Raw genomic sequence first — 23,201 nt, forward strand, 5'->3', positions numbered from 1 at the left:
CATTCTGTTTGTGCCGGTCCCATGTCGTCGGTTGCTGTCTTTAATATTTGTTTCCGTTTATTGTTTTGTACATAACTCAGGTCGTTGGTTTCTAGTTTGAAATTGTTTAAATTTTGTCATATCGGTGTCATTTAGAATATACTACACGATATGAATTTTACTCATTGTTGAAGCCATATGGTGACCTACAGTTGCTTACACTTGCTTACATATACGTCATTTGGTGTCTAATGGATAGTTATCACATTAGTATTCATACCAAATCTCTGTATCTTCTTGATAATTTATTGCATTGAAAAATCCATGTAAAGATACAAAGTTAGACTGTTAAAAGCATTATATCAATAATGCCTCTAAATGGTTGATACTACGAGTATCTTTTTTTTTACATATTTGAGATATAGGTAACAGTAGGTGTTTTTGGTGTCATAAGGAAAAATTGAAACCTTTTTTTCGAATTTTCACTACTTTCTAACACCGAACAAGAACCTAAACACATGCACACAGTCAAACGCAGTACACGGAAGTACTTTCCTTTATAATATTAATATTCGGAAATACATAATAATATGCATGATTACCATCCTTTAGCTTGGGAAAATGTGTTCAGTATAGAAGCTGCATTTATGTCCAATCAAAATGTCCGAAGTAGGGTACACAAAAGAGCAACATAGAACCCTGGAAGGTATAACTACTACCGTTTCACTTTCAGGCCAGTTATATTGATTGATGTATCTAATGTATGTACATTTTTTTGTAGCTGTACACAGTAAGCGAATTTTGGTCATGGTGAATTTCGTCACATATGAAAGTTATTGTACAATAGAATTATATTTAAGATAGCTGAAATATCACTCATATTATTTCTTCAAACTGGGATTATATGAACATCAAGATTATTTTATTTATACTTAATGTGCTGTTTTCTGTTTAACAGTTCATATTTCATATCCCTTCCGGACATAGGTCAAACAATTATTATCATATTTACAAGCGCTTTCTATCACACGAACTTATCGATGCAATTTTAGAAAAATGAGGCGACAAACATGATTGCATTTGATCATATGTATATACATGTGAATGGTTTCAGTCAAAGCGAATAAATTCTATGTATATACATGTGAATGGTTTCAGTCAAAGCGATTAAATTCTATTTTGAACCGCATTTTGGGAAACATGTTACATCTTCACAGCCTTTTTTAGCTCACCTGGCCGAAAGGCCAAGTTAGCTTTTCTCATCACTTGGCATCCGTCGTCCGTCATCGTCGTCGTCGTCGGCGTCGTCGTCATTGTTAACTTTTACAAAAGTCTTCTCCTCTGAAACTACAAGGCCAAATTTACCCACACTTGGCCGCAATCGTCATTGGGGTATCTTATTAAAAAATGTGTCCGATGATCCCGCTTGACAACCAAGATGGCCGATATGGCTAAAAATAGAACATAGGGGTAAAATGCAAGTTTTGTCTATTTTTTTGAAAACCGTTATAAATAGAGAAAATATGACAAGGGCAGACATGTTCTGAATGTTGAGCTCTACCAATTGTTTATATACGTCAAAACTGTCAGACGACTTCTTATAGGATTTATTGCCCTTAGATGACAAATTTTACTATTTTTCATTTTTGCCTTTTTATCTTGAAAACTATAATAGTTAGAGAGAAATTTTCAATTGCAAAAATGATTAGCAAGACAAGGTCTACAAAAAAGTCTTATGGTCGGAATCGTCTGTCAACTCCTTATTAGAGTTATTGCACTTTGATGACGATTTTTAGTTTTTGCGATTTTGCCTTATATCTTAAAAATTATAATAGATAGATAGAAACATAAGTGTAAAAATGATCGGCAAGTCAAGATCTACAACTGAAACACATGCAGGAAATCGTCCGACGACTCCTTATCGGAGTTATTGCCCTTTAAAGACGATTTATACCATTTTTTGCGTTTTGTTTTTATGATAAAAATTATAATAGATGAATAGACACTTTAAATCACAATAAATTATCAGCAAGGCAAGATCTGCCGATATAGTTAGTAGACTATCACTCTTTATAGGAGCGATACCCTTAAATGATGATTGTTTTTACCCTCTTTTGTGTTTTGTGCAAAAACTAAAGAAGATAGACAGGAACTAAATAGACTCAATTATCAGCTAAAAAAGATCAACAAAACAGAGATTTTTGTCATGAATTCTATTTTTGTCTGCAATGTTGGAGAGTGTACTTTGTTGAATATGCACATAGACCAAGGGGAGCGACACAGGCTCTTTAGAGCCTCTAGTTGTAATATCTTATAGCAAATCAAATAAATGCAGAGTGCTGCCATCTTAAGTATTAAAAATGTTTAGTCGCATGATCTCTGGATTTAAGATTTTTTTAAGTGTTCACTAAATTGAATTAGTTTGTATTTTTCTGCAAGCTGATGGAGTCGCGCAGTGAATTAAGCGAACAGTTATCTCTGCTCGCAACAACAGTTATTTGTCTGAAACCGTCCCTTTTTTCTTACTTTAGATTTTAAAAGTTATTATTATAAGACTTTTACCGTGGTCAGCTGAACGGGTATTAAAGGGGATCAAAAATCCCTTCTCTTTCTGGAAAATCCTCTTTTGTCTAAGTTTTTTAAGCTACGAATTTGCCAGTTGTTCTCCCCTTCTAACGAAAGTACGGAGACAATACAATGAATGTGCCTTTCCATATCAATTATTCCTTAGAAAAAAAAACGATTTGGTATGATTGCCAATAAAAAAAACTTTCCACAAGAGGCCAATTGCAAATGACGTAGATGAAATCCCATAAAGGTTGATTAAGTTCAGGCCTTCAACTATGACCAAAAACAACACTTTGTTCATTTATATGCACATTTGGAAACAGGAAGGTTGAATAATTATCAAAATGTACGTTAGCCGTCGCCTATCTGCAACTTCTTCTCTTAAAAGACTTTTCCCCATGTGCATTAACCAAACTTGGCTGCCAATTGTTAGTGTGTCATGGTACTTCCGACTCTAATTTGACGAGCCTTACTATAATTTGCACTTCTGTAGATATAGACAATGCAATTCCCCATAGGATATAAAAATAAAGAGATGTGGTATGATTGCTAATGAGACAACTATCCACCAAAGTTGAAACTAAGTGGATGTAAGCCATTATAGGGAACCGTACGGCCTTCAACAATGAGAAAAACCCATACCGTATGGTGGGCTATAAAAAAACCCGACATTAAAAATATGAAACAATTTTATAGAGAAAACTAACGGCCTAATTTATAACAAAACAATTTACGAAAAACAAACGTGACAGACATAAACCAACGACAACCACTTAACTACAGGATTCTGACTGTGGCGGGGTTAAACATGTTTGTGAGCGCTCAACCCTCCCCTAACCTTGGACAGTGGTGTAACAGTACAACATAAGAACAAACTATAAAAATCACTTGAAAAAGGCTTAACTTATTAGATGGATACAAATAGAAATACATCTAACAAAAACACAGAGTGGACGTGGACGGGTACTTATACATCTCAAAAAACAAAAAGGCACTAAGAACTGATCTGTGAGTACTCGCAGTTACTGACAGCTAGTTCAAAGCCAATAACCACTAATGAAAACATTAATGTATTTAAGACTAAAATATCAATCAGTACACATCCAATATCCAATGGATTTAGTGTAAAGACGTTATTAACAGTCTATATACGTAGTGGACCGTTGCGCAGTGAACGTATTTACATGTTAACAGCCATTGTTGTTACACGCGGTTTCTCAGATTCTGTACATGTGTTTATGATTATTGAATTAGACAATACATTTCATTTCATAAAATCTACGTTTTTTGATGATTTGAGGTCAACATTTCTTTAAAAATACACGTTGCAAAGTGGACAAGTAAAAAGGTACGCTAGCAATAGAACTTGCCAATTCATTCAATGCAAACTAACTATATCATCAGCATCCATGATAAATGGGCGCTATTTTACTGTACCACACAATTATTTTATTTTATTTATTAATATTACTTTTACTGTTAAGTCTGTTTTTTGTTATATCCATTTTACGTGACTCTGTATTTATGTATCCCCTCATACTTTGAACGACAAAATTATTTTATGTCTACCTGTGTGAATTTCAAACGCGCGATTTGACGCCAGTACTTAAAACCTTCCATCCTTTATGGGTGGATTTTACATAGATAAATAAAATCGTATAATATAAGCAAAACGAGGATTTTAAATTTGATGTATGCCTTTTTGTGCTTCTTCGTTACATTTGTTTGTTTTTATAGTGATTAAGATGATAACACAATGTTGACTGCTGTACCCCTATTTTTGACATTTTTACCTACTGTGTCTGTTTGTTTTGTTCACGCATCGTTGTCATTTAATGGAATTTGATGCGACTGTCATACAAGTGAGATTTTTAGCTAGCTATAAAACCAGGTTCAATCCACCATTTTCTACATAAGAAAATGCCTGACTATGAGGGTCGGTTGAAAACAAAACTTTACGACAAAAGAGATGATTTCAGCTTCCCAATTGTGAATTTTCATTTTTAAACAAATAGTTCCAAATGGTGATGTTGAAATCATCACTTTGTAAATTTTACGGACACCATCACGAGTTGGTTGACCGTTATGGAATATTCGTTTCACAGATGATATCGGATATGTTCCTTATGTCGTAACTACAATCCCGTTCCCTTTTCACGAATGTGACCTACCGAATTAGACTATTTACCCCTATTTGTGACATTTTTACCTATTGTTTTTGTTTGTTTTGTTCACACATCGTTGTCAATATAATGGAATTGGATGCGACTGTCATTCAAGTGAGAGGTTTAGGTAGCTTTAAAACCAGGTTCAATCCACCATTTTCTACATAAGAAAATGCCTGTACCAAGTCAGGAATATGACAGTTGTTATCCATTCGTTTGATGTTTTTGTTTTTTTGATTTTGCCATTTGATTGGGGACTTACCTTTGTGATTTTACTTTTTACTAAATAAGGTTTTATACGTGGGAAGTAAAAGAAAACTACAAGTTGAATAAAAGAATTGTTTGTTGTGAACATTTTTTCATACACGCCACTTAAAAAGTATCCAGCACAAATCTATTTAAACTAATCTAAGTATTTGAATACTTTTTGTAATGTTCAGATGTAGCTCTATAACAAAACATTGAAAAAGACGCAAAAAAGATTGGTGAATTGTATGAAAAATAAACTTTCAAAAGTGGACGCAGCATTTTTGCTGTTTTTAGTCCCTTTGGTCTGATATTTTCAAAGAGTCCTTACCGCAAATCAAACAAAAAGTGTTGTCGCTGTCTTTAATTAGTACAGTTTATAGACCGAGATAAATATATATATATATATACATAATTATCTGAAGTTTCAAATGAGAAAATTGCGTTTCTCGATAACTTTAGAAAACGGAGTCATGACAACCGACCTTCACACCAAAAAAACTGATAAACACCAATTTCTCTCTCCGAAGAGTTGTCACCCTAAACACTGTTCCCGGAGCATTCCGTACAGCCAAGCCATCAGGTTAAAACGGATTTGTTCATCGGAATCAAAATTAAACCATCGTTTGGGACAACTCAGACAGCAACTTAAAACAAGAGGTTACAAGAACAAAAATATTTCAGAAGCTTTCGGTAAAGCAAAAGAAAAAGACCGAACAAACCTACTTGAATACAAAGAAAAGACGGCCCAGACAAATAAAATCCCGTTTGTTGTTAGCTTTCATCCTGACCTGACAAATCTTTCATCTATTGTCCACAAACACTGGCGTCTTATTGAAAATGATCCTTCCTTAAAAGAGATTTTTCCATCACCTCCCGTCATGGCTTACCGCAGACCCAAAAACCTCAAAGATATTCTAGTAACATCCAAAGTATCTAAACAGGAGGTATCGACAATAGGAGGTTATAAACCATGCGGAAGGGGCAATTGTAAGTGCTGCAAAGTCGCCAACATCGAAACCCAATTCGTCAGCACAGTCACAAAGAAAAAATACAACATATTTATAACATCAAATTGCAAAACGCAAAATTGTATTTATGTTCTAAAGTGTGGAACTTGCAATTTGAGTTGCAATATGTTGGTGAAACAGAAACACCATTTAACATCCGACTCAATAACCATCGGTCATTCTATACAAAAGAAAGAAACTGCCCAATCACAAGACATCTTTTAAGAGCAGGACATGATTTTGAAAACGTCACATTTCAAATCATTGAGAAAAACCAATATTGGGATACACAGGGAAGACAAAAGAGAGAGAGATTTTGGATACACCAGTTACGAACTCTTGAACCTGATAGACTCAATGAGAGAGACGAAAAAAGATTTAAAAACAAAACAAAATAATAATCTTGAAATCATACAAATTGATTTATAGGAATTCATACACTTTATAGAAATTCATACAATTTATAGAAATCCATACAATTTATCGAACATCAATAAATATGTTAAACTTTTACTTCAACTTTATGTAGTTGAAGCTACAAACATATATTTTTTATAGAACATCAATAAATATGTTAAACTTTTACTCAAATTTTGTGTAGTTCAAGCTACAAAAATATTTTTTTGTCATGCATCCGATTTCACCTTGAGAGATGCACACGCCTGATGAAGCTAATTTGTTTAGCGAAATATTGCGTATTTCTATTTAAAATCTAATAGAACTTTTTCATGTATTAATTAGCGTGTTTAAGTTATATTCTTAGACATTTATATAATTTTAATTCAGTAACTGTATCAGTTTATTTTCACAAACTGATCCACGCCTAAATAGTTTGGATGTTGATTGTTGCTATTTTAAGACATTATATATATACATAATTACATGTACTCTAAAATACCAGCACAACCATGTTAAATCTGCAAATTTACGGAAGCAAATTTTTGTTCTTCCCTCGCCGGGATTCGAACTCATGCTATTGGAATATCGAAACAACACCGCATGCACAGTGGCCAGCGCTCTAAACCACTCGGCTACCTAGACTGAACAAAATTTAGCTTTCGGTGGCCTAGTGTTACCTTTCCTCGTCAGTAGAATCTAGAGTTGTAACACAGTACATGATATATTAGGCATGAAGATGGAATTGATTGCAGATTAGCTAATTTATCTGTCGTAAAGGATCATAAGAAGCAGCCCTAAGTACGTCTAAACAAATGACAACTCTACGACAGATCCATCCATTGGATCACCAGTGAAGGTGATACATGGCTGAAAACACATATTATATTCATAATTACTCTAAATATCAGCACAACAATGTTAAATCTGCAAATTTGCGGAAGCAAATATTTGTTCTTCCCTCGCCGGGATTCGAACTCATGCTATTGGGATATCGAGACAACACCACCTGCACTGTGTCCAGCGCTCTAGACCACTAGGCCACCTAGACTGAACAAAATTCAGCTTTCGGTGGCCTAGTGTTACCTTTCCTCGTCAGTAGAATCTAGAGTTAAAACACAGTACATGATATATTAGGCATAAAGCATGTCGTAAAGGATCGTAAGATGCAGTCACACAAGTATATATATGATTTTATTACAATTTAAGCCCTGGACAGAGAAAGAGTACATTTTTTCAAAAACGCCCATTTACAAATTACATGTATGTGATATATATAAAAATACAATTTAGTCATTTGTTTTCACCCTGAACAGACATGAAATATTTGTCAGTGGCGGTTCAACAATCACCAATCAATTAATTATTTATTATTAAAAGTGTTCCCAGTGGCGGAACAGGAGGAGGGGTGTTTCGGGGGTTGGACCCCCCCCCCCCCTTTTTTTGACACCTAATGTGTTTGCATGGGGACATAGGGTTGTAATCCTCCTTTTTGAAATGGCTGGATCCGCGCCTGGTTCCTCACTTCCTGATAAAAAAAAGTTGCAATAACACGAAGTAATGCAGTGCACTATTTTCTGCATTTCTTTACCTATAAAAGACTTTCACGCTTTTTCAAAATATCCAATACTTTTCTTATTTAAATTATAACGGTCCATCTATTTTTGAACTATTGATCGGTCATGTGATTGTTCTGTAAATGACACGTATACGTAATATGTGTAGTAGTAGTTATTTAAGCATTAATTTAATTTAAGTTTACCTCTATGGTCAAACCAATATACATATAAGGTAAAACATGTTTTACATTAGCATAAATTATGTATAAGCAATGTTATTTTTTTAATGTTATTTCGATATTTGTGTATATACAATGAAGCAGAAACGACAATAGATGTAATGGTGGCCTTTGTCTTTCTATTATTATATGTTTGTAAATATATAAGATAAACCAGTTAATTGCGTATTTAGGCATGTGCTGATTGAAAATAGTCTGTTCGTGGGGTTTCTTCTCAAGAACTGGTCTTCTAGCTCAACATGTGACTTTCATCATAATACAATGACAAATGCAGATCAAAGATTTTGAAAAAGGGGACAACGTTTAAATTGGAACAGCTAAAAAGTATGAATTAACCATAAATGTAACTCCATAAGGAGGGTCCAGGCACCCTGCCCCATCCCACCCAAATTTCGCTCTAAATGATCAAATGTACTATTATAGTCCAAAAAAATTATGACGTCTTATATGAATGGGGTTTACAGAATTGAAAATAATGGGCCAATACCACACGAAAATGTAATGAATAGAGAAAAATGGGCCAAAATATAAAGAATAGAGAATAATGGGATGTTAAAATATAAAGAATAAAGAAAAAAAAACGGCAGATAAATGAAGACCTCCATCCATCCGCTCTTCGATACATGTTGTACCGTATGTAACAAATATATACCCGCGGTATGTACAAGCAATTTCGTTACGTTCCTCATTTATACATTGATCGTCGTGTGTGTTTTCATTTCACACCTTAATCATTGGGCAAAACATTCATTTATATAAGTTCTTGATGGTTGACTTTATACCAGTCATAACCAGTTTTGAAGATTTTTAACAAATCAAATTTATCGAAGTCCTCGTCCTTTCTACTAGAAATGGGTATTTTTCCACATATCAATTCAAATCATATTGCATTTAACTTTTACTTGTTGGAATAAGCAATTAAAGCTTCTTTAAGAGTAATCGAACACCTGTGATCGGTTTGAATAGAGCTTTCTTACAATTTGACGAATAGTACGCACGCTTACCGACAACAAGAATACATTTGTTTATCATATTTTTAGTTTATTTAGTTATATTTGGTCATGTTTTAGATTCGAACAAGGCAAACACCATCGTATTTTCAAAAAATCTCTAAAACGTGCTGAATTTAAGAGCCTATATCAAGAGATAGGCTTAACCTAGCTCTAGGGGTTTTGAAAAAATATCCATTCATGAACCAAATTGTGGCTTCTTTATATTTATATCAAAATTGAAATTCAAGGCCGTATTTTGTCGAAGAGAACAAGGTTAATGATTACCCAAAGTGTAACATGTGAGAAGAGGTTTCGTTTTCCCTTAAATTTTTTTTATTGAAGTAACTAATCTTTTGAAAATCAAAGAGGACGATCTCTCAATTAGTATGCAACTGTAACTAGTTTATATATACACTTCTTTTTACTTGACTTTAATAATTGCAAACACTTTTATACCGAATTTCTGATAAAGGTTTTTATTGTACTGAAGTAATAATTTTAATTCCATTGGGTATTGCCCGAGGGAATACGGTTTATTTAAGGGTTTACAAATCTTCATAGCTGAAATATTTTGATACTTATGTCACGAACAGATATATATGCCAAACATTTTTAAATTTTTCAGTATATAAATTAAGAATTTTTTTTTTTAAAACGTAGGTTTCAGCTACAACAGACTAAGTGGCCTTTGATGGATTTAGCGCTTATGTAAAAATAAGAAGATGTGGTATAATTGCTAGTGAGACAACTATTCAAGAAAGTTCAAATCAAGAGGAATGTTAGCAGTCATATTTATAGGCCGTACGACCTTCAATAATGAAAAATACGGAAACCGTAAAGTCGGTTATAAAAGGCCCCGCCCCGACATGAACAAATATGAAACAATTCAATTGAGAAAACTAACGGCCTTCTTTATAACAAAGCAATTTTGCCAAAAAGAGCCAAAATATATAACAGAATTGAAGTTACGACAACCACTGAACTACTTGCTTTTGACTTTGGACAGACACATATATACAAAGAATGTTGCGAATTTGTAGGTCCTTTATTGGTCATATAGCTCTACACTCCTATCTATTTTATACATTCTTTGGCTTTCAAATATTTAGCATTGAGCGTTCCTAGTGAAATTAAATCCAGAGAAGCGTTATGGATGCATGAAATTTATAAAGTGTTGTTTTGTGAGGAGATCAAGATGTGAATGGGTGTTTTATATGTGCAATAATTTCGCCCTCCTTACTATAGTGTAAATCTGCAGTTGTTTCATGTATTTGATATGCAAATTATCACAAAACTAAAAGGATAAGATGGATGAACTAATAGTTGATCGTTTAACGTCCAGTGGCATCTATTATAGATTCATTATAAGGGGGAGAACATTAATTATGATATAATTATGAACATTGGCAATCATACCACATCTTCGTTTTTTATAAGGACGTACGTGTGTAGATTTTCGTCTTTTACTGTAAACGACAACTTGTCCCCGGAAGTCAAAACATACATTTCATTATTTAACCAATGTAAAGCAAAACAAATAATACCGTTTTGAGCTATAAAACCAAAGCAATCCTTGGGTAAGGATACAGACAAGACCTAACGGTTCACCTTTTATTATGCTGAACCAATTTGAGAGTCAAACGTAAACTACTACATGTATATTTTATGGATGAATCATGTATTCTGTATTATTCCCCAACAATGAAAGCTCGGATGAAAAGGAATTGGAATGATTTAAAAACCAAAGTTATAAATGTACATGAACAGGCAAAAAATGTACTCCATCTCATTCATTGGTGATTAAGTTGCATTTCATATGATGTACGTATTACTAGACAAAAGTTGCTGGGTCTTGATAGATGCATACGAAACTTCAATGAATTATTTGTATTTATCAAAATAACTATTATATCCGATAAAAATGAGAAAAAAATCTATCGGATAAAAACTACCGTTTTTTCTATGAGACAAAATATATCCTATTGGAGTCAAATTTGTCCTATGGATTCGTAAAGGACAAAAATATCCCCAGTAACGGAACAAAAAATACTCTCATGGTAAAAAAAAATCGTCATTCTTTCATAACCCATGAAGGTTAACAAAGTACTATTGTAAATTATTTTTTCGGAATTAATCTGTTAGACATACATTAAAAACGGTGTCCCGGATTTGCAATCATGAACACGATGAAAAGTTAATCCGAGAAAGTGTTACATGTTTATTTAAAAAAAAAAATAATAAAGAAATGATAATACCATATATTTAACTATTTTATCAGAAAATAAAAAAAAAAACATGTATTTTAAACCCATAAACACAATTCCAAGTAAAAAAAGTTCCTATATTAAAATCATTATTAAGGAATACGTGACATATTTGCCTGATCTTATACTTGTTTATTTACAAAATGCCTTCAAATACATAAAATGTTTACTTTTATTTAATTTGCCACAAAACGTATTTAGCTTACTTTAAAAGAAAACAAATAACAGAGAATAAAAACATTGTTGAATAGAAAATACATATCCGTGTTAAATTCGCCTCAGTTTGTTAATTCAAGTTTGACATCTAACTTCTTAATCCGCAATCCGCAGTTACCCGACAACCTTGTATATTGTATTTTCTTGGTGGTATACCCTCATGTACATGTGACCACCAGAAACTGAGACAAATATGATACTTGTAATGGTATTTATCAAAACCTAAATGATTGAAAATATAGAAGTAGAAATAAGCGAAGAGTAATAATCTAGCATAGTTCAACATTGGAGAAATGACTCGAGTTGAACGTTAATACATGTAATAAGATGTCCAAAATATATGTACATGTATATTGCGATTGGTGCTGTAGTATATCAAAGATATTAAACGCCCGTTGAGGGACAAAAATTTGTCAGTTTAAAAATCTAATTCTAACACTGTTGGTTTTAATTTTCAGACTCAATTATAGATTTAAGTAAAGTTTATAGATTCAATATTTTCAGATTCAATATTTTATTATAGTCTCACCACATACAAACATAAAATGAGATTCACAGAAATAACATAGAACATTAAAACATTTGCATTGTATGCACCAATCTTAAAATGATTTATGAGAGACTTTTAAGACGCAATATATACATATAAACATATTTTTACACATTTACATTTAAAATTTTCAAACATTTGTTTCTTTAAGAACAAGTGAAATAAAATGCTGTTTCTTCTCAATAAAATATTGTTGTTGGTTTTGGCAACTATAGCAGCAACATTGTCGTTATTAAATAAAAATATAAATGTTTCGCTATCTGATAATAGGTTAAAATGTTCATTAAAATGTATAGCTTAGTGTATCATGATTTGTCTTAAATCTTCATATAATGGGCATTTTAAAAGGACATGAAGTTCATCTTCAATAGTAGAGCTACAGTTAAAACATGTCCTTGTGTGGACTTCTTTTCTTTCATACCTTCCAGTTTCTATTTTTAGTGGAGCTACCCCACATCTAAATCTTGCAAAAGCACTTCTGTTTTTAATTGACAGAATTTTTTTAACAAATAACAGTTGTTCAACAGTATTTTTTTTTTTAGCCCATTGATAACTTGTCCGCGGCATCTCGCTCAGTTGAATAGAAATTCCAATTTAACTGTTCTGTCGTAGAAATGTCATCATGTAATTGTTTGTACGTAGAACATGTATCGTTATATTAAAATGTGTCAGTCCCAGCCAAGACTCACTGAATAAACACGAAATATTTACAGACGATAAATAAATTTTACACAAAAAGTCATGAATCCGAATGAACGTTATGTACGATGAAGTTAATTAAGAGTGCACAAGAAAGTAAGTAAGAATGTAAATTTTATTTAAAGTCGGAACATACATACATACTAACAGATAAAATATGAGCTTTGATGAGCTCTATAACCGACTATCATATAAAAACCACAATGAATGAACGTTACACGGTTAGGGATGAACGACTGACGAATGCACGTTACACGGTTATAAGACTGAATGATTGATGAACGCTCGATACACGGTTAAGAATGAATGATTGATGAGCGCACGTTACACGGTTAAGAATGAATCATTGATGAGCGCACGTTACACGGTTAAGAATGAATGAACGATGAACGCACGTTGAACGGAAAACACACGGAATGATGAATGATGAGAGCACGATTGGTACACGCACGATATATACATGCACGCAACACGCACGATACACGATGAACGCACGGAAAAATGGCCAGTTTGAATTTTAGAAGGTCTGTAGGTACAGTGGTTGGAAATGAAAAGTAATGCTGTATAGTTGTATTGTTTCTGAAGTGTGTATTTCATGTAAATATTCCTCATTTAAAATTCACTTTCATGGTTTTTGTGAAAACAATATACAGATCAATACTTAAAGAGGGAATATCATTCTTGATTTGGAAACATGTCTGTTAACGTGTTTCTTGTTTTCTATCTGAGGACATTATTTGCATCTGGGGGTAAGTTTCATGATCGATCATGCGAAAAGTTAGGCATTTTTTTTACTTTAGACAGTGTTTGTCATTGTCACATTAAGCAATTATATCTATTTTGGTTGTTCACCCAATTTTATCAATATAACGGAACTATAATTAAACAATTGTCATACAAGTGGGAGGTTTGGCTAGCTATAAAACCTAGTTTAACCCATCATTTTCTGCGAGAAATGCCTTTACCAAGTCGGGAATATGACAGTTGTTTTACATTCGTTCCGTTGGTTGATATCGTCTGAAATGACCATGGAGTTTAGTTTTTTTGTTAATACTTATTTTACAATTGGTAAGGTCTCAGGGTTCCGGATAGTGTTTTAATTAACCATGTGTGATGCGTTATATTGGGTTGGGGTTGCTCAAGTCTAGAGCTAAATGATTTTGGATCCCTAAGATTAATGAAAAACTTATCAAGTTGACGTCGTTAACTCTTGATTTTTTTAAGTGGTTTAGTTGCTTGTTGTTAAAAGGGGCATTACATGTAGCTACGAGATGTAAAAAAAATAAAATAGATTTTTTTTTGTTCAATCATTAATGAAAGTGAAATATTGAAACAATAATTCGCTTTTAGCAGCCATTTTGGTTAAATTTTGTCAGAATAAGCTAAGAAACATCGCTATGAATTATTCACTACAAGTGAACAATTCGAACTCATTGAATCCGTATTCATGTGACCTTAAATTTAACCCCTTAGCTAGGACGGGTTACGCATGGATAAGGCGTGTTCAGTTACGAAAAAGAAAATAATGTCAATATTGAAACTGAAACAAGGGTAAACTATTTGACTGGCTGATTCGATCCACAAAACCTCATTATTATACAGGTTAAAACGACGATTAACATATATTTTACCTATTATATGAAATCAAACAGACCTAGAGAAATCCAATTGCACGAGTTCGGTATCTATTTATATCTATATTTATGTTTATATCGGGTTATATGACCGTCGACAGTCTTCGGAGGTCACCTCGATGGTTAATTAGAAGGCGTCTAGACCATGAACGAAATACTGATACATATTATCGAGCCAATGCATTGTAAATTGTTTATTTTAGACATTTTTTTATAATTTGAATATACGTTTCAGTATGTTATAAATCAAATATGAGAATTTAAGTCAAATCGGTGGATTCATTTGAATTGTTATCATTTATGTTATTATCTATTACTCCACCCTGATTATTTGCGATAAATTATGAATGAGATTCAACGAAATACAATTTCTCAAGCGACTTACTTTGTATAGCATTTTAACAAATAAATCGATATCAAAAACATAAAGTCAATATGTATACATTTGATGTGTTTGAACTTTTGATTTTGCCATTTAATAAGGGACTTTCCGTTTTGAATTTCCTTGGAGTTTACAAAGATGTTTATTTCCATTACATACTCTGATGTTTTTAACATTTCAACAAGTAGATCCTAGTATTATCTCCCTTATTAAGCCGGTGATGTTTTGCTATCCCTCCTCACCCAAGCTCCTTAAGGATGCTCGCTCCTCTTGTTTTTGAATTTTTGCCAGATATTCGAATCCTCTGGTTTTATCCATGTAGTGCCATTAAAAATGTTGCCCACTAACACCTACTTTTCTTTCCATAATTTGATAACATATAGTTTAAAATGTCATCTTTGAAAATCTTATAAAACCCTTGTTATTTTTTCATCGTTTTTGAAAGAAAAAAGGAGTCAATGTTAAAAGTATGAAATATATATAATTTATAACAGTCTTTTAAAAAGCTTGTTATTTTGAAACAGAGTAGCGAACATCCTTTTAAAAGTAAAACGTTAGGATTGTGTTTCCTTACATATAAGAGGCAACAATATTTTACGGATGTTCAAATCCCATTTATCTTTTAAAAAGATACATATAAAGGTTTAAAACAAAAACACAGGGAACCGCGTAAACTCCAATAGAAACAGGTACGGGTACGTCAACTGGATAAGCGTCATGTGTTATGCATGTATCACCCGCCTTGCAAATTCTTACTTATAAAACGTAAAAAGGACACTATTGGTAAATTTACAAATCGAATGACTATTTTAGTATCTAAAATTCTAATAAGACGTCCACATTAAGTGTTTGAGTTGAGTGACAGCCACAGTCTATTGGTCAACCGAGTCGTAATTGTTACCTTAACACGTACATAAATAATGTCGATTCCGCTACCCTTCGAGCTGCAGAGTTGTGCTGAATGGTTTCGATTGCAGGAGTTCTTACTCATTGGAGCAGAATTTGTATCTGGAGCACAACAAAAGTATTAAATATAGCATCTTGATGATATGTTTTCGTTAAATAATCAAGAATTTTCTAAATATACTGCCGATATTTACCCAAAGGAACTTACTTGAAATCAATCAAATATAGACGGTAATAACATGAAAACACATTGTATTAACTTCATACTCGTGCCAAATATAACAACGCAAACATAATCTTAGTTTGCCGACAGCCCGTCATGCTCGATGGACGCCAGATTATATTATGAATATTCACAAATATTATTATTATCATTATTGCAATGCATATATAATTCAACATCATACAATTCCTATGTATATATTATCCTAAATACACCAAAACCAACTTTGACTAAATGCACCCCTTCATAGACGCTCAGGGCCAGCCAGGAACAACTAGAGATAAAAAACGATTTAATCGATCAAAAAGCTCTAGAAACCTGTGTCAGTGGATGCCAAGTGCACACTCCCGTCTCTGAATTACACCTTAAACATATGTGTATTGGCAAATCAAAATGCAATCATAAAAAATATCAACGTTTATACATCAAAAAAGTAAGTGGAGTGTTCACTCGTTGCACGATAGCTAGAAAGTGACCCTATGCTTTATTACCAGAAAGTACACCCATTGTTCACTAAAAGCGACCGTATTATATGTTCATACGACCCGTACACGTCAATACAATATTTTCCCTCTATACTTAAACAAAACGCGAGAAAATACAATTATATTCAATGGTAAATCTGCAAATTTGCGGAAGCAAATTTTTGTTCTTCCCTCGCCGGGAATATATGAATATAAAATGTGTTTTCAGCCGTGTATCACCTTCACTGATGATCAAATGGATGGATCTGTCATAGAGTTGTCACTTGTTTAGACGTACTTATCAAAATAATTATTTCTGTGACTGTATCATACGACCCTTTATGTTAGATATTTAGCTAATCTGCAATCAATTCAATCTTCATGCCTAATATATACAGCTCTAGATTCTACTGACGAAGAAAGGTAACACTAGGCCACCGAAAGTTGAATTATGTTCAGTCTAGGTGGCCGAGTGGTCTAGAGCGATGGACACAGTGCAGGCGGTGTTGTCTCGATATCTCAGTAGAATGAGTTCGAATCCCGGCGAGGGAAGAGCAAAAATTTGCTTCCGCAAATTTGCAGATTTAACATTGTTGTGCTGATATTTAGAGTAGATATATATATATATATATATATTGACAAGTCTAAATTGAAAACAACGTTCAAACCTATAATTGCGTTGGATAAAAACCGCAATTTTTATACGTGTGCATGCAAAACAAATTTCTTGATAGAGGGGTCTAAATACAGCACAAACAACATTTTCCAAAAGACCAAATGAGTGAAAAAGTATATTTTAACAAAACGCATTTGACTAGCAGGTCGAACAACTGATGTTCTTAAACCCTGCTGACTGCCATTGGCGATTGCCAAATAAACGGATCACAAGATGTAACAAAACAGATCTTATTATTAAATTATTACCAAACAGAAAAAAATAAACTGGCGGAAAATATGGTATACCGCAAACATGAGGTGCAAAAAATTTGTACACCATATCCGGATTTCGACAATTAATGTTTCTTCAGTGATGTTAGGAATCGAAACGGTATTTGGAAGGCCATATAATTTACCTCAATTTAGGATAGACTCTTGAATTTTGAAAGAGTCAAAATAGGATGAACGGATCATATAAACCCGAAGGCAAATATAATACAAGCCCAAACGAAAAAATATAAACAAGTCTAAATTGAAAACAACGTTCAAACCTATAATTACGTTGGATAAAAACCGCAATTTTTATACGTGTGCATGCAAAACAAATTTCTTGATAGAGGGGACTAAATACAGCACAAACACCATTTTCCAAAAGACCAAATGAGTGAAAAAGTATATTCTAACAAAACGCATTTGACTAGCAGGTCGAACAACTGATGTTCTTAAACCCTGCTGACTGCCATTGGCGATTGCCAAATAAACGGATCACAAGATGTAACAAAACAGATCTTATTATTAAATTATTACCAAACAGAAAAAAATAAACTTGATATATATATATATTTATACACATTTGTACCAATGTACGTTTTAGGCTTTGGGTTGTTTGGGGGGAGGGGCCTCAATTCAGTATCTTTAACATTTATGTCAGTTTCCTTCCCTCTGTTATAGGAACCCTTCATTGTTTCTTAATTGTGGGACTATGTTTCTCTATTCTTTATTTTCTCTCCAATTTACTCTATTCTGTTAACCCCATCAAAACCCCCATATTCTATCCTTCTGGGGGAAAAAATTTCATTAAGACCAGAGTTATCTCCCAATTTTTTGGTTGGTTAATGTTAATCAATATCTAATTTCTGTGTAGTGTCTCATGGCTCATTGACTGATATTCCAGGAGAAGCACAGACGAATCTTACAGGGATGTTCAGACCATAAGAAACACAGACGGATCTTACAGGGATGGTCAAACCAGGAGAAGCACAGACGGATCTTACAGGGATGTTCAGACCATGAGAAGCACAGACGGATCTTACAAGGATGGTCAAACCAGGAGAAGCACAGACGGATCTTACAGAATGTTCAGACCAGGAGAAGCACAGACGGATCTTACAGGGATGTTCAGACCAGGAGAAGCACAGACGGATCTTACAGGGATGTTCAGACCAGGAGAAGCACAGCTGGGTCCTTCATGCATTTTCAGACCAGGAGAAGCACATGTTAATCATTCAATGATTTTTTGACAAGGAGAAACACAGGTAGATCTTTCAGAGATTGTGTGACCATGAGAAGCATAGACAGATTTTACAGTGATTGCCAGACCCGTAAAAGCAAAAGCGGATAGGATCTTTCATAAATTTTCAGACAAGAAGAAACACAGGCAGATCCTTCAGTCCAGGAGAAGCACAGGCGGATAATTCAGAACAATCAGTGCAGGAAATGCACAGGCGTATCCCTTAGCAATTGTCGGTCCAGGAGAAGCAGTACTAGTTAAGTACTAGTAAATGAACCATCAGGGCTTGTCAGTCTAGAAAAAGCACATTCTGATCCTTCAGGGATTATGAGTACAGGAGAAGGACACGTAGAGCCTTCGGGGATTGTCAGTCCAGTAAAAACCCAAGCGAATCCTTCAGTGATTGTTAGTTCATGTGAAGCACAGCCAGATCATTCATGAATGTTTGGTTCAGGTGAACCACAGGTGGATTCTTCAATTATGATCTGACAAGGAGAAGCATAGGCGGATACCTCAGGCATTTTCTTACCAGGAGAAGCACAGGCGGATCTTTCAGGGATTGTCAATCCCGGAGAAGCATAGGCGGATACTTTAGAATGTCGGTCCAGGAGAAACACAGGCGGATACCTCAGGGATTATCTGTCCCGGAGAAGCACAAGCGGATACTTCAGGAGATGTCAGTCCCCGGAGAAGCACATGCGAATATTTCAGGGATTTTCTTACCAGCAGAAGCACGTGTGGATCCTTCACGGAATATCAGAATATATGTCAGTCCAATAGAAGCGCAAATGGATTCTGCAGAGATTGTCAGTGCAGGAAAAGCACAGGCATCTCCATAAGGATTTTCTGATCAAGAGAAGCACACGGCGATCCTTCAGGATTTATTAATCTAGGAGAAGCGTGTGTGGATTTTGGGAATTTTTCAGACCAAAAGAAGCACAAGCGGATCACCTAGAGATTTACTGATAGGGGAAGAACAGGCAGATTCTGCAGGAATTTACAGTCCAGGAGAGACACCGGCGGATCTGCACAGATTTTCAAAAGCGGTTGTAATGCATGTTATCAAGCTGATTGATGTTAATGCCTCTAAAAGGATATCTTGACCAGGAAGCTCAAAAACAGTTCTCAATGTTCCGTATATTTGCATTCCGTTTGATATTATAAAAGTGTCATAACCAGGAGGTACTTATTTAGCCTATTAATATGTTAATGTAGAATAAAAGAAACTGACCATTTATAAATTCAGGGCTTTCGAAGCGTTTTTTTTTTTTTGTGTGAATTGAGTATCACGCTTATTTTTGCTTTGTGTAGTGACTCATTGTTGATACTACTACGTGATCGCTCACATGATAATCCGTAACATTCCTATGCATCATTTTGTCTTTAAAATTTGAAAATCTTCCCATCGAAATGAATTTATTCCGATTCCAAAAGACTAATATTTTGCTATTCATTATATAAGCAAAATAAAGCATATTATACGAGAATTGCTTTATTTTTAATTGCAGAATTAGAGTGCAAAACTTCAAAAGTAGGAGCGGAATATATGGGTACAGAGAACATGACTCGCTCATGCATCCCATGTCAGAGATGGGATTCTGGTTTCCCACAAGAACATATAAACACTGAGTCAATGAAAGAGCATGAAAATTATTGTCGGAACCCTGACCGAGAGCCTGAAGGACCCTGGTGTTACACAATGGATCCAAGGATTCGATTTGAGTACTGTGATGTACCATTTTGTGGTAATAATGAAGTGTTATGCAATAAGTGGCATGAGTATTCGTCACTTACAATTTTGTGCTTTAAGATACTAAGATAAGATAAGATAAGATAAGAAGAAATAAGGTAAATTGTATTTCCAATAGAGAACCCATTATGGACAAAATCAGTACAAAGATTAGCACATTAAACAATTTAAAATATAGATAATACAAAAGAAAACAGCTAAAATATTGAAGCGGGTCTGGATGGGGGGTCCTTCATTTTTGTATTCTTTAATTCTTTAGGCCATTTTTCTCTTTTCTTTATACTTTTTATCCATTATTCTCTATTCTTTATATTTTAGCACCTAATTATTCTCTATTCTTTATTTTTGGGTCCATTTGTCCCTATTCTTTATATTTTTGTCCATTATTCTCTTTTCTGTAAAACCCCCATCCACACCCTCATGGAATATAACATGAGTTAACAGTATAACCATAAACCGTAATGTTCAGTGTTCTTTGGCCATTGACAAATGCAATACTTCAAAACAACTTCTGCAAACTGTAATGTAATCTATAAACTGATATACATTGTATATGGAATAATTTCGTACCAGGAGCTTAATTAAGTCATATAAGTTTGTTATATGTAACAAATGTTAAGATAACAAGGGGGCAATCAAAATGCTGACAACACCATGAGCACTAACTGTCACGTGATAAAAAAAAACATCGTGTATAGTAAAAAAATGTTGCTTGTTGTACAAACAGGCGGGATAATAAGTAATTTAACACGTACTCTAATACTAGTAGTTGACACGAATAAACAATGATTCTCAAAAGATGTATAGACATGTCTATATTTTTATACAGACAAACCGAGAAGCTCGCCAGTGCCATAACTTATAAAATGACAAACCGGGAACCTCGCCAGTGCCATAACTTAAAAAATGACAAACCGACAGAAGCTCGCCAGTGCCATAACTTATAAAATAAGGAGATGTGGTAAGATTGCAACAAGAAAAATAACTACTGACAAAATATATTTTCTATAGAAAAATTCACCAGATATAATAATATATGTCTCTGGTATCACGCAAAACACAGAATACAATGTAGCTAGATTCATTATTTTACAGGATCAACCCCGGTGGTGCCATCTCACATCAAATGTCAGATAACAACAACTTACTACACAACAGCCGCTTACGTCAATGCAACATCCGATTCGGCAGTATTCCCAACTCCGCTACCGGAAGACAAGAATGAATCACAGTCCCGGTGTAAATGCAGATGTTCTACAAGTGAGCAGTTGATTGGCCAATCAACAAAATCAAGCAATCACAATTATACGAATGCAGAACTAATACAGCAAATGAAAGAAGAGTTACGGGAAATTACAGAACAGCTTAGAGTTCAGAAGAATTTGACGTCTTCTTGGGTTAGAGGGCGACGATCTGCAGACGATCGAAGAATGACATCTGTCGGGATGGGTTATGTTGCCATTGGTATCATAGCAATGCCTTTTATTCTTACGGTGGTCAGCGATTGTTGTAAGCTTAAATAGATAATCGGTCTCTGTCTCCAACGGATGAAGTGTCTAGAGGTCTGTGACTCGGTAAATTAATCAAATGACTGACATTGTTGTGGTATGATTTAATATTTCCGAAGCATGCATACTAAATCAATTAAATTGTTTTATTTTTAATGCAATAACAGTAAAAGCTAGGAAATGGGCTATTGGTGTATGAAAGCTGGAAAAAAAATGGTTGATACGGTTTGTTTTTTTTTTAACTAAGAGAAAAATGTTTGATTGCTCTTTATCAATAGTGTAAAAATATACAAAATCAAATACTAACAATTTATCAAAATAAAATAAAAATGCATCATTTTTAGATTTGCACATTCGATTTTATGGTTACAGTAAACAAGAACAGAAGAAGAAAAACAGAAAACACATACATGTAATGAATAAAAGATTTTAAAATCACAAACTTGTAGTTGTTAATTAATTCACACTATTTAGTTTCATTGAAAGACTGCATGTTGGGCTTAGTTTTCATACATGATTGGCTCCACCTTTGTCAGTTTAATTATCTATCGCTGCTCGATAAATGATAGAGTCGGTTTTCCCAAATTATTTACCACATAAAGACCAGAAAAAATATCTCAGTCTTAACTTAAATTTGATACAACAGTTCCTTGTACTAGGGTATATAAATAGACAATTCGATTTGAAATCCTTTGAGGCTTGCGTAGTAATTTTTAAAAAAATTCACAAAATCAGCTGATGATCGGTACGTCGAAAAAAATCTCGCATGGTCAACCACAATACATTGCTTAAAATTAATAATTATTTATTATATTAACATAACAACTAATTTCAACAGTAAAAAGAAATAACAAAACATCGTTCGATTCAAGACAAAGGTGTTTGATTTGTCCTACGCTGCAGAATTTCGAACTGTCCTTGCATTCACTGATTATTGACATTGTTGCATGGTTTATTTTGTGATTTACACATTCAAGTTTTGAACTTGAAGACTGGCGCCGTTGAAAATTGAGTTAATCCTGCTGTTCATGTTTGCCTATGTGCAGAATGCTTTAACATGTTTTAATCAATATCTGTATAGTATACAAATACAGGCTAGCGATATATGTTGGGTTGTTAATGTATGATAAGACACCCAATTGCAGGATAAACGTTTTTATCATGCAATCAGCTAACTATTGTACAAATAACTGGTACACAAATAATTTTTTGCTTTATTTGTACTTGTACAAATAAAGTCTCCTGTTACCCCGCTTCCTTGTTTATTAAGCGGTAATGTGGATA

The 23,201-nt window shown here is 33.9% G+C and overlaps 1 protein-coding gene across 2 annotated transcripts in view; it reads left to right on the forward strand.

The window, feature by feature from the left end:
• LOC127713092 (heat shock 70 kDa protein 12B-like) overlaps positions 1 to 23,201 on the forward strand; it is a 114,706-nt gene that overhangs the window by 72,008 nt on the left and 19,497 nt on the right. The window lies entirely within an intron of this gene.

This window comes from Mytilus californianus, unplaced genomic scaffold (genome assembly GCF_021869535.1).
Source record: "Mytilus californianus isolate M0D057914Y unplaced genomic scaffold, xbMytCali1.0.p SCAF_8, whole genome shotgun sequence".
Lineage (NCBI taxonomy): Eukaryota > Metazoa > Mollusca > Bivalvia > Mytilida > Mytilidae > Mytilus > Mytilus californianus.